At 47.7% G+C, this 9,612-nt stretch overlaps 1 pseudogene across 1 annotated transcript; it reads right to left on the bottom strand.

Annotated features, from left to right (window-relative positions):
• Positions 1-420: 420 nt before the first annotated feature.
• LOC309839893 (small ribosomal subunit protein uS3-like) lies at positions 421-942 on the bottom strand (annotated as a pseudogene). The gene has a single exon. The product of its transcript is annotated as a small ribosomal subunit protein uS3-like (transcript).
• Between the last annotated feature and the right edge of the window lie 8,670 nt (positions 943-9,612).

Here is a 9,612-nt window from a genome sequence, read left to right as displayed (position 1 = left end):
CAGATTTTTTTTGGCACAAAACAGAAGGATGTGTGCTCTTCATCTCTTTCTGAAAGAAAACATAATAGGGTCCATGCTCAGGGAACCATTGTGCTTCTGGGACATCGGAGCAGCAAGACAGCACAGCAGCATCCCCTCCGCAAAGGACTACGGGTTTTGGAAAGAGAGAAAGGAGAGCTGAGTCCAAAGCTTGGTCCTGCAAAATGCAAAAGAATAAACAGAGACACCAACCCAGGACTTTTGCTAGTTGCACAGACGGAGTGTCACCACCCCTGGAAAATCCTTCATGCTTGGGCGGGAGCCAAAAACCAGTGAGCATTACTGTGAAAATGAGGACTGTGTCCACGGCCTGTATACTCTTTTTTTTTCTTCTTTTAAAAAGATTTTTATTAAATGTCTTTATAGGGCAACATCCAGACTCCAGATCCAGCGGCCAAGGAGACCCTATTATGCTGTGGGTACCGGTTGGGGCATGGCAGGCGGCTCTGGCTTCCCACCCTTCTGCTCGGAGATGGCGGTGGTGGGCAGTATTTCTTTCATCCTTGGGTTCCGCGATGCTCACATGATCAGGCAGGGGCTTCTTAGTGCCAGTCTTACCAGTTGGGTCCCAAGGCAGCATGATCTTTACCTTGTGCCCAGCACACATCATGGCGCACGGCAGTATCGACATAGTAGTTAACAGGGTCCCCACTGTGGATCACCAGGCCATCCACAAACTTCATGGATTTAGCCCTCTGTCCTGGGAGTTTCCCAGACACCACGACCTCGCAGCCTTTAGCCCCACTCTCCATGATGAACCGCAGCACACCACAGCAGGCCCTCCACACAGCAAGGCCTCCTAGGAATTTGTAACGCAGAGGCTCTGCCTGGGCAATGGCGCACAGACTTCTTGTGGCCACCGTTTCAGCATAAAGCTCTACACTGCCCTCAGGGAAGCCAAATCTCTTCTGAACCACAACAGTCAATTCCCGGATCCGCCGGCCCTTCTCACCAAGAACATTGTGTGTCCTGGTGGCCAAGATAATGATTTCTGTCCTGGTTGGTGTAACTCGGACCTCAACTCCAGAGTACCCATCTTCAGCCAGCTCCCAAATGAGAAACTCGTTCAGTTCAGCTTTGAATATGCCGTCAGCAACAAACTTCCTCTTCTTGGAAATCTGCACCGCCTTCTTGCCACCACGCACCGCCAAAAGGAGAAACCTGTACACTCTCTTAATTAGAATATATTGGTGCCTGTTCAAGGTGGATCGATAAGCAGGCACCTTGAGCACCCTTGGGGAGCTGGGTAAAAAGCAGTTCTCAAAGAAAGGGCTCTTGAAGAGGCCTTAAGAGGGAACGCAAGAGGTGCCAGGAGAGCAGAAGAAGGCCAGTGCCAGCCCTTTCAAAACTCGCAACAGGAGCAAAGCCTGATCCCTCCCTGGTATGTTGTACACATTCCCAGATGTGGCCCTTACATCTTCAAAGCTCCGCTCAAACTCAGTCACCTTACGGCCATGAGATGTCACCAAGAAGAGACATGGTTTTGTTTGTTTTTCTTTGTCTTTTTTTAGCAGCAGATCTTCTCTCTGACATTCAGACATTGTCTACAAGTGTCTGACTTTCTGAGATTGTTTGGGGGGGAAAAAAGCCTAATTATTCAAATGTCTGGGTCAGTGGTTCTTAAACTTCTGACTAGAGAAGGATACCCTGGGAACTTGTTAAAAACTTCAGTGTGAGGCCCCATACCCCGGAGATGAAAAATGTAGGTCTAGGAATATGCATTTTTACACTTCCCCAAAGCCATTCTGAGGCTTGTAGGTCAAAGGACCTTACTTGGAAAAACACCGTCCCATCCCCTCTCCCTCCCACCAAAAGGTCCTTTTCCTTACTGATAAAACGTGGTTGTTTGGGGAGAGGTGAGGGAGCGAAGGAAGACACGGAAGTTGCCCAGATTGCCTTGTAATTCTCTCAAACTGTGGTTCCTGACTGCAGTAAGTATGTGTCTACACTATTCTGTTCCCAGATTCAGGCACTACTTGACTCAGTACATAGTTGGCTACATGGAGCAGCATGAAGACAGCCTGCCCAAAGCTGTTGTTCCTAATGCCCTGCCCAGCATGGCACTGGACGTCGAGGCGTCCCCCCTACGAGGACAGGAAGGTGCATCAGCCATACCACGTGGCCGGCAGGGACCCTTGCCCGAGCACTAGAGCGTGCAACCCAGAAAAGCAAATTGGGAAATGCATTAGTGTGTCCCTATTTCAATGAGCCCCATCCATCTGATTCCTGTCCTAGCCCAGGCAGTCAGTTTGTAATTTCTTCTATTTGACCCAAAGCAGTGAGTGAGTAGAAAGAGAAGGGCGCTGGAAGTGCGGAACCCTGCTAGAGCCCCCAGAGTAGACCCTGAGTAGCTCTGTGACCTTAGCAAAGTCACTTCTTTTCCTCTGAAGAATCAGAAGGTGGGTGAAAGAAAAACTTTGGAAGGCCCTTCCTCTCCCACCAACCAGGATTCCAAGAGCAAAGGAGTGTTCATGGTGAGCTTGCACCGTGGAGATTCAAACCAAGCATGGCGTGCTCTCCAGGCAGTGGGCAAACCCAGCAATTGGGGCCGTGGGACACAAGTGACAAGCTTAGGTTGTGAGGACCCAGAATATCAGGAGACAGGGCAGAGGAGGGCCTGGGGAAGAAGGGAGAAGAATGTATAAGCCAGGGTTTCTCCAGCTCGGCACTGTGGCTATTTTGGCCCCAATGATTCTTTGCTGTGGAGCAGTCCTGTGCATCGTAGGTTATTTAGCAGCATCCCAGGCCTCTACCCACTAGATGCCAGGAACATCCCTCCTCCCCCACCTCCAGTTGTGACAACTAAAAATGTCTCCAGACATTGCCAAATGTCCCCTTGGCAACAAAACTGCCTCTGGTTGAGAATCACTGGTTTAAATGAAACAACACAGTATGGCTTTATCCAGCTTTATCCTCTTAATAATTCCCCCACACGCTCAGAAGGAATATATGTAATTTCTACTAGTGTACCCTAAAACTATCACTGCTCAGCTATTTCACTTGTTCACAGATCGGTCTGAAAGGTAAAGACCACCGCTTCCAATACCAACCTCCAGCAAATTAAGATATACGGGAGGTTAGATTAAATTAAGATTAAATAAAGGGGAGTGCCAGGGGGTGAAGGGGTGAAACCCACCAAAGGAGCAGAAATGTAGGGTAAGGAAAGTCGGAAGTCAGGGCAGAAGCTGGGATTACAGATGGTCAGTCTGGGCTAAAAGAATGAGGAGACCCTTGAGGGTGAAGGGAGAGATGTGAGGGTGAGAGAGAAGGAAACTGGAACCTACAAAAGACTGAGGAAATGTGGAGAGCGGGAGACTGGGCCATAAGGATGTGTGTCTCTGTGTGTGTGTCTGTTGGTATCTGTGTGTCCATGTGTGTGTCTATGTGTCTGTTTTTGCCTGTGTGTCTGTGTGTCTCTGTATGTGTGTCTGTGTGTGTCTATCTGTGTGTGTGTGTGTGTATCTGTCTGTGCCTGTGTGTATCTGTGTGTGTCTACCTGTGTGTCTGTCTGTGTCTGTGTGTGTCTGTGTGTACGTCTGTGTCTGTGTGTCTATCATCTGTGCATCTGTCCATGTGTGTGTCTGTCTGTGTGCCTGTGTCTTTGTGTTTCTGTGTGTCTATGTGTGTCTGTCTGTGTGTCTGTGTGTGTCTATCTGTGTGTCTGTGTCTTCGTGTGTGTCTGTGTCTTTGTGTGTGTCTGTGTGCATGTCTGTGTCTGTCTTTGTGTGTGTGTCTGTGTGTATGTCTCTGTGTGTCTGTGTCTGTGTGTGGCTCTGTGTCTGTGTATCTATCTGTGCATCTGTCTGTGTGTGTCTGTATGTCTGGGTGTGTGTCTGGGTGTGTGTCTGTGGGTGTGTCTGTGGGTGTGTGTCTGGGTGTGTGTCTGTGGGTGTGTCTGGGTGTGTCTTTGTGTGTGTCTGCGTATCTGTGTGTGTGTCTGGGTGTGTGTGTCTTTGTGTGTGTCTCTGTGTGTGTCTGTGTGTGTGTGTCTGTGTGTCTATCTGTGCATGTGTCTGTATCTTTGTGTGTGTCTGTGTATCTGTGTGTGTCTTTGTGTGTGTCTGGGTGTGTGTGTGTGTTTTCAGCAAGTTTCTCACGGTGGAGGCAGAGAAGTCTCTACAGATGGAGGATCACCATGTTCTGAGGAGAAAGAGACTGGATGGAAAGGAGGACTAACAGCTGAACACAGGAGACGAGAGCCGCAGGCCGGAGCCGGCAGGAAAGGCTGCCCCCGCGGGGTAACTGACACCCGGAACCCCCGCAAGGGGATGGCGCCGATGACGGCTCGGGAAATGGAAGCGGGCGGCCACTGCCAGCCCCACCGCCACTCACTGAACACCCACCGAGTAGACGTCGAGGGGCCACTAAGTGCCAGGTGCCGCGTTAGCTCCTGAAGGTCTAAAGAGAAAAAGCCCGGGCCCTACCCTCAGGAGATCAAGGTCTCCAAGGCCAAGCTTGGGCAGAGTCACGGCTTTCGTGACTGCCTCTCGGGAGGAAGCGCTCTGAGACTCCAGGTTCCTGCTGCTTAGAGGATGAAACGGCGTAATCAGGAAAGAAAAGCTGCTCCCAGCACACTCCCTACCATCTTCAGTTGGCTTGAAAACAGCGATGGGGATAAAAGACTTATATAAGGTTCCAGAAAACCTCTGGCCACCCCTCCCCTTTCAAGGCCACCCCTCCCCTTTCTTCAGAACGAAGCTCTCTGACGTACAGCCCCGAATTTTCAGTGAGACCCTCTTACTTGTCAAGTCAGCTGAATTTCTGTGAATTTTAGATGCCCCAGGGTTGGGTTGCTGTTTTGAATTAGTTCCTCTTGCCAAGGGATATAAGCAAAGGCTCCCGAAGGAAGCCTGCAAAAACAGCTCATTACTGTGCAATCCATTTCCCCGCCACCTCACAGAAGATTCGAGCGGAAAAGCTTTGTTGCCACCGTCTGATAACAGAGGTGATGGCCTGAATACTAACCAGAAAGCCGCAGAGAAAGAAATGTTTTCTGAGAAAATGTGTCTCTTCTGCACGTAGGAAAACAACAAGACACACACACACACACACACACACACACACACACACACAGAGGTCTCTGTTCACAAATCTCAAGTGGGGAAAGCTGTGTCTTGGGAAGGACTGGGAAGGTGAGGTCTGGGGGTCTGGCTTGTAAAAGCCGATTTCAGTGCCTCCCTTTTGCTGCTCACATACAGGGCATTCAGTTTGCTCAAGTGAATGCAAACAAAGGAATAAATTTGTTTGAAAGGGCAGGCTTCATTATACTCTAATTAATGTAAATCTCACCCACAGAGAGAACCCAAAATAAATAGCTATAGTAATTAAAGTTTAGGGGTTTGGTTTGGTTTAGAGGGGGGTTACTTCGGGGTGTGTCTGAAAAGGATTCAGATTTGATGGAGTTTTAGGAATGGATTCTTGTATAATAATCTTTCAAAAGAACGAGCTACCTAAATCAGTCGGGTGGTTGTCCCTATTCCGGGTCAGTAGAGTCCTTCCTCTCTCAGAAGGAAAACACTATGTTCCCACAAGGGGTTTTGGAAAACAAAGAGACCAACGTTAAGTACCAGAGTTCCTAAAATATGAGAGAAAAAAAGGCCTAAAACAATGCAGGGGAAGAAAATTAAATCATTAAAGCACTGTCACGGGCTTCCCTGGTGGCGCAGTGGTTGAGAGTCCGCCTGCCGATGCAGGGAACGCGGGTTCGTGCCCCGGTCCGGGAAGATCCCACATGCCGCGGAGCGGCTGGGCCCGTGAGCCGTGGCCGCTGGGCCTGCACGTTCGGAGCCTGTGCTCCACAACAGTGAGAGGCCCGCATACCACAAAAAAAAAAAAAAAAAAAAAAAAGCACTGTCACATTAAAATGACCAGACCAGCAGAGCTGAATGATCAAAGCTGAGTTTGTTACTCACCAGGCAAGGGGAAACAGTGTCATATCAAAGCGAGTTCAGTGACTCTCTGCAAATTTCCCCAAGCAGAAGGGATGAATAGGGTCAAAGGAGGAATTTTTCTCAAATAAGGCAGGATTCTGAAAGGCATTATTTGATTGGTTAAGACTGCAATTATAAATTCTCTTTGGGGATTGATCATTGCTTGATTTAGGTCACAAAAGCACAGGCAAAGTTCTCAAAGCGGTCCAAGATCTGATGCATTGGGGTTCTGTCAGGTTCAGGATCAGGTAGTAGCCCCTGAATAATAAAATCCCCCCCAAATAAAAATAAAATCCTAAGCAATGACTAGCAATTTCCGAGTTGTATGTTTCAAGTCGCCCTAATGATCTAACACAGGGTATCAGGGTATCAGCAAGGCAAGTCTAATGAACACCCACATTTCTTTGACTTGCATGGCAATTAATGCCATGCTCGCTTCCATCTGTGACATATCCACACTGCCTGGTGAGGGAACCAAACATACAAAGACCTCTGATGAGGAGGAATCAGCAAGTACAAAGCCCTAGGAACTGAAATGAGCCTAGTGTTTTTGATAAACAGCAAGAAGGCCAGTGTGGCCAGATCAAAGTGAGGGAGGAGGAGAGTGATAAATAAATTAGGTAGGGTCCAGATCTACCCAGGACATGGACTTTTATTCCAAATGTGATGGAAATCCACTGAAGAATTCTGAGCAGGGAAGTGTCATAATCTGATTTACAACTTTTAAAAGGTTACCTTGTCCGATGTGTGAAGGAGATTCTCTAGGCAAGTAAAAGTAGAAGCAGAGAAAGCCATTCAGAGGCTTACTGTGCTAGTCCAGGAGCTGATGGGGGCTGAGGCGGGGAATAATGGGGAATAATGGATAGAGGTCAGATTTGTGGTCTATTTTGAAAATAGAGCTGACAAGAATGCGTGAGGAAGGTGGGATGGGAGGAAAAGAAGGAAATTAACACGATTTCTGGATTTTCAGCCAGAGCACCTTTTAGGAAGGGTGAACACTGGAAAAGTAAAGGCTTTAGGGGATCATTGGAAGTTCATATTTGAACATGGTAAGTTGGAGATGCAGGTGAGACATCCAAGTAAATATGTATACCAGCAGCTGGATATATTAATTTGAAGCTCCAGTGAAAGGTAGAGATATAAATTGGAATCCTTAGCATATAGGTGTCATATAAAGTCATGGGAGTGGTTGAGGCCATTCAGAGAGTAAATATTGAGAGAGAAGGCAAAGAGAGGAAAGGAGGGGAGAGGACAGAGGAGGGGAAAAAAGGAGAGGAGAGGAAATAGCAGAGGACTGAGCCATGACAATATGTAGAGGTCATGCTGTGGTCGTTTGTTTAGATGGCAAATATCACAGCATGTTCCTATGCTGGTGGTAGAGAGGGGAGAATTCATGGTGCACAAGAAAAGGGAAGTGAAGTGAACGCACAAAGTCCTCAGGTAGCTGTAAAGGGGTGGAAGGGATGCACAGGGGACAGGCTGACCCTAGAGAGGAGCAGTGACAGACTAGATGCGGCAGGAGGGAAGGGAAAACACAAGCTTATAGATGCCTACAAGCAAGCGAGTCGACTTAATGGCAGTAGGATGAGGCAGTCCTTTTCCAAGTGCTTCCACTCGATCAGTGAATTAAGAAACAAGATCATTAAGAAGAGGGGGATTTGAGAGCAGGCAGTAGAAGGAGTTTTTGAGGAGAGAGGAGAAGGTCTGAAATAGTTGTCTCTGAGGATGGGAGAGCAGACAGGGCAGGGGAATATTCCACAATGGTCAAGGAAGTTGAAATTTACAGTCATCGACTTGAAGTGAGGCCAGTAAGCAGGGTTGTGTGTTTTTCTCCAGTGACACACATCTCTTCAGAAGTAAAATGGGCAGAGTTTTGGGTTTAACCTGGGTCTGGAGGATCAAGTAACTTAGAGGCCAGAGGTTCGAGTAGAAGATCTCCTTGGATGGCAAAGCTGCAGGAGAGTCATCCCCAGACTCGTAGTGGAGAGGCAGGGGAGGAAAGAGCCACGAGCTAAAATCTCCATCAGAAGTGAGGAGGTGACCAGGACGTCAGCAGATGTAATACAAGGTCAGTACTAATACACAAGGCTAGTAATATGGTGGCGTGTATGTCAAAGGAGCTTAGTGTTTGAGGAGGAGGGGTGCAGGGAGAGCCGGGGCAATGTCCTCCCCCCACCTCCGGGGACATCTGGCAATGCCCAGAGACATTTTTAGTTGTCACAACTGCAGGGCAGAGAGAGTACTCGTGGCTTTTAGGGGAAAAGGCAGGGAGGCTGCTAAACATCCCACAGGGCACAGGACAGCCCCCAACAGCAAAGAATGATCCTGCCTAAAGTGTCAATGGTGCCCAGGTTGAGAAACCCTGAGTTAGATCTGGAAGGTAAAGGGAACGTTCCCATCAGGGGTTTCCCAGCGGGCAGAGTGGAAGGGCTTGAAGACAGAAGAGGCTGCGGGAAGCTGAGCTGGTGGATGAGATGAACAAAGCCCTGTGGAGAAAAGGCGTGGGCAGTCACAGGGACTTGGCAGACCGGCTGCTGGTGGTGACTGGGGGATGTCAGACATCATGGGCTTGGTCCTGAGGAGAAGGTAGAAGAGCGGTTCTGGTCACAGCCTTCTTCTTTGCAAAGTTGCGGGTGGAAGTGAGGAGGGCAGGATGGGAGGTGGAGGACAGACCCCTGGTCCTGCCCACAGCCCCTGGGCAGCCAGGGGAGAGGTGGTCTTAACCTGAGCTTCACCTAAGTTTCAAATCTAGTCCATGAGAAGAACAGTTATAGTGTAGAGTATCAAGACAGATGTCTATAAATGGGCAAAAAACTCAAAGTCATAAAATTCATTTTAATTGTCACATTTTGAAAATGATGGAAACCGAATATCTCTGCTGTGATTAAAAAAAAAAAACTATAAAGTGTTACTGTGCCAGATGAGTGTACCTTAAATGTGTCATTTACATTTTGACAGTTTCAAATGTTCCCTTTTTATTCCCTCCTTTGTGCTAGAACACTGCAAATTCAGGAGAATTTGTGGCTCTTGGTGTTAAAAGACATTCTCCTCTATTTTCACAGAGTTATCAAGTTGAAGAAAAAGCTACAGATTTCTTAGAAATATTTTTCGCCCAGAAACAGATGAATAATCTCACTGAGATTTTTTTAATGAACATAATGTTAATGAATACCCACTCTGTGTCAAGAATTGTGCCCCAAAGGAATACAGTAGTTTAATTATAGCATTTCTAGTTATTTCATTAAAACTAATTTTTAATTCTCTCAGGCCAAATCAAGAGGCTCAAAAAGTTTAAGATGATTATTCAAATTAAATGGCAATGTTTTAAACTTTATGAGGATTTTAAAATTTGCCCATGAAGTAAATTTCACATTTTAAAAAGTGCTGCTTCAAATTAAAAATATATCTGTCGTTTGGGCTTCCCTGGTGGCGCAGTGGTTGAGAGTCCGCCTGCCGATGCAGGGGACACGAGTTCGTGCCTCGGTCCGGGAAGATCCCACATGCCGCGGAGCGGCTGGGCCCGTGAGCCATGGCCGCTGAGCCTGCGCATCCGGAGCCTGTGCTCCGCAACGGGAGAGGCCACGACAGTGAGAGGCCCGCGTACCGCAAAAAAAAAAAAAAAATATATATATATATATATATA

Source organism: Grampus griseus (assembly GCF_964374135.1).
Source record: "Grampus griseus genome assembly, chromosome: X".
NCBI classification, from domain to species: Eukaryota; Metazoa; Chordata; class Mammalia; order Artiodactyla; family Delphinidae; genus Grampus; species Grampus griseus.
This window is presented reverse-complemented; position numbering and strand designations above follow the sequence as displayed.